The 3,233-nt window shown below is 40.8% G+C and overlaps 1 pseudogene; it reads right to left on the bottom strand.

Moving 5' to 3' along the window:
- LOC116901556 lies at positions 1-1,947 on the bottom strand (annotated as a pseudogene).
- Between the last annotated feature and the right edge of the window lie 1,286 nt (positions 1,948-3,233).

The raw sequence follows: 3,233 nt of genomic DNA on the forward strand, positions 1-3,233 counted from the left end.
TTAATCCACCTTTTCAATGGTGGGGCCTGAAGAAGCACCACCAGATGGAGGAGCTCCTCCACCAGGGAAGCCACCAGGCATTCCTCCAGGCATGCCACCAGCACTCTGGTACAGCTTGGTAATGATAGGGTTGCAGACCTTCTCCAGTTCTTTCTGCCGATGCTCAAATTCTTCCTTCTTTGCAGTCTGTTTCTTATCCAGCCAGCTGATGATTTCATTGCACTTGTCAAGAATCTTCTGTTTGTCTTCTTCATTGATCTTGCCTTGAAGTTTCTCATCTTCAACAGTAGCTTTCATGTTGAAAGCATAAGACTCCAGCAAGTTCTTAGAGGAAACCTTATCTCTCTGCTTCTTATCCTCAGCTTTGTACTTCTCAGCTTCTTGGACCATGCGTTCAATACCCTCCTTACTCAAGTGGCCCTTGTCTTTGGTGATGGTGACCTTGTTCTCCTTTCCTGTGCTCTTATCTACAGCAGAAACATTGAGGATGTCATTGGCATCAATGTCAAAAGTAACCTCAATCTGAGGAACCCACAGAGTGCTGGAGGTATGTCTGTGAGCTCAAACTTCCCAAGCAGGTTGTTGTCCTTGGTCATGGCCCTTTCACCTTCATACACCTGGATGAGTACACCTGGCTAGTTGTCAGAGTAGGTGGTGAAAGTCTGGGTCTGCTTGGTGGGAATGGTGGTATTGCGCTTGATGAGGACAGTCATGACTCCACCAGCAGTTTCAACACCAAGGGAAAGAGGAATGACATCCAAGAGCAACAAATCCTGAACATTCTCAGACTTGCTTCCAGATAGAATGGCTGCTTGGACAGCTGCACCATAGGCAACAGCTTTATCGGGATTAATGCTCTTATTCAGTTCTTTTCCATTGAAGAAGTCTTGCAGAAGTTTCTGGATCTTGGGGATACTGGTAGAACCACCCACCAGGATAATATCATGGATCTGTGACTTGTCTAGTTTGGCATCTTGAAGGGCCTTCTCTACAGGGTCCAGTGTGCAATGGAACAGGTCAGCATTCAACTCTTCAAATCGAGCACTGGCAATGGAAGTATAGAAGTCAATTCCCTCATAGAGAGAATCAATCTCATTACTGGCCTGGGTACTGGAGGAGAGGGTGCGCTTGGCCCACTCACAGGCAGTGCGGAGACACCTGACAGCTCTCTTGTTCTCACTGATGTCCTTGTGCTTTCGCTTAAACTCAGAAATGAAATGGTTGACCATTCAGTTGTCAAAGTCTTCTCCACCCAAGTGGGTGTCTCCAGCTGTTGATTTGACTTCAAAAATTCCATACTCGATAGTGAGGATTGACACATCAAAAGTGCCACCTCCCAAGTCAAAAATCAGCACATTCCTTTCAGCTCTGACCTTATCTCAGCGATAAGCAATTGTAGCAGCAGTTGGCTCATTGATAATTCGAAGTACACTGAGGCCAACAATAGTTCCAGCATCTCTTGTTGCCTGCTGCCGAGAGTCATTGAAGTAAGCTGGCACCGTGACCACGGCATTGGTAACAGTCTTTCTAAGGTAAGCTTCTGCAATTTCCTTCATTTTTGTCAGAACCATTGAAGACACTTCCTCAGGATAGAAACTTTTGTCTCCCCTTTGTATTTGACTTGGACCTTGGGCCTGGCTGCGTCATTCACCACCATGAAGGGCCAGTGCTTCATGTCAGACTGAACAACAGCATCATCGAACCTACATCCGATATGACGTTTGGCATCAAAAACTGTGTTGGTGGGGTTCATGGCAACCTGATTCTTGGTCACATCCCCAATTAATCATTCTGTGTCGGTGAAAGCAACATAGCTCGGCATGGTGTGGTTACCCTGGTCATTGGCAATTATTTCCACCTTTCCATGTTGGAAGACACCCACAGAGGAGTGCCAAAGTGGTGCCAAGATCAATGCCAACTGCAGGTCCCTTAGACATGGTTGCTTGCGTGTAGGCCTGGCTGTGCTGACGACAAGACCACACAGAGAACCGAGAGCTGGCTCTGTGTTCAATGAGACCGCTCTGATTTCTATTAATGTCTTTTGTATTTTGTTTTGTTTTTCTTTGGTGCTTTTCAAATTTTTATATTCTATCAATAAATCATATATTGGTATTCCTTTAAATTTTAAAATGTGGGTGTTGAGAGCCATGAATTTCCCTGTCAGGACTGCTGAGTTATATCCAAGAAGCACTGTTGTATTGTGCTTTCATTTTCATTCATTTGGAATTTTTTATTTATTTCTTGATTTCTTCTTTTACTCATTCATTCAGAAATGTATTATTTAATCTCTAGTCTGTGTGACTACTGGAGATTCTTTTTCTATTAATTTGTAGACCTTATAGCATATGGTCAGATAGCATGCATATAATTATTTGAATTTTTCTGAGTTCATTACAATTTCTTTCATGTCTTAATATGTGATCTATTTTAGAAGAAAAATCCATGGGCTCTTTAACAGAGTATTCATATTTTGGGATTTGGCTGAAATATTACATATATACATGGTTCATTTGACCGATGATGGCATATAATTTTGCTTTTTTTCCTATTTATTTTTCATTCAGATGATTTGTCTATTGGAGAGCATGTGGTAGTCAATCAACTACTATTACTGGGTTGAGTAATTGTGAGTCAGCAATAGGCTTTATGTTAAATTGTTTGGACCAGAGTTTGATGCATACATGTCTATTTAGTTATCTGTACTATTGATCAGAGTGAAGTGTCCTTTCCGTCTTCTGATTAATTTTAGATTAAAGTCTAATTTTGTCAGATATTAGTATAGTAACATGTAATGTTTTCAGGTCTCATTTACTTGAGATGCTTTTTATCCCAAGTTTTCCCTCAAAAGAGAACCTTATCTTTTAAGATAACTTCAATTTTACATAGTCAAAAAATATGAATTTTGTTTCTCAATCCATTGAACCAACCTGTGTCTTTTGACTGGAGAGTTGAAAGCGTTCATACTTAAGGTTATTACTAAAAGGTGTGGACTCTTTTTTTCAAAATACATTTTTATGAATGCATTGAGAATTTTGTACAATATATTGTGACCATATTCACTCTTCCTACCCCAAATATTTTTACATCAAACTCTGCCAGCTTTTCATCCATCTTTGTGTCCTTTTTTGTTATAGATTTGGTCTAATGTTTTTATTATGTTAATTGGGTCCCCCAAATTACATAGGAATCTGTATGTCTTCATGTAAGATGGTGAGGGTCCCTACCCCAAGTTG

This window comes from Rattus rattus, chromosome 5 (assembly GCF_011064425.1).
Source record: "Rattus rattus isolate New Zealand chromosome 5, Rrattus_CSIRO_v1, whole genome shotgun sequence".
NCBI classification, from domain to species: domain Eukaryota; kingdom Metazoa; phylum Chordata; class Mammalia; order Rodentia; family Muridae; genus Rattus; species Rattus rattus.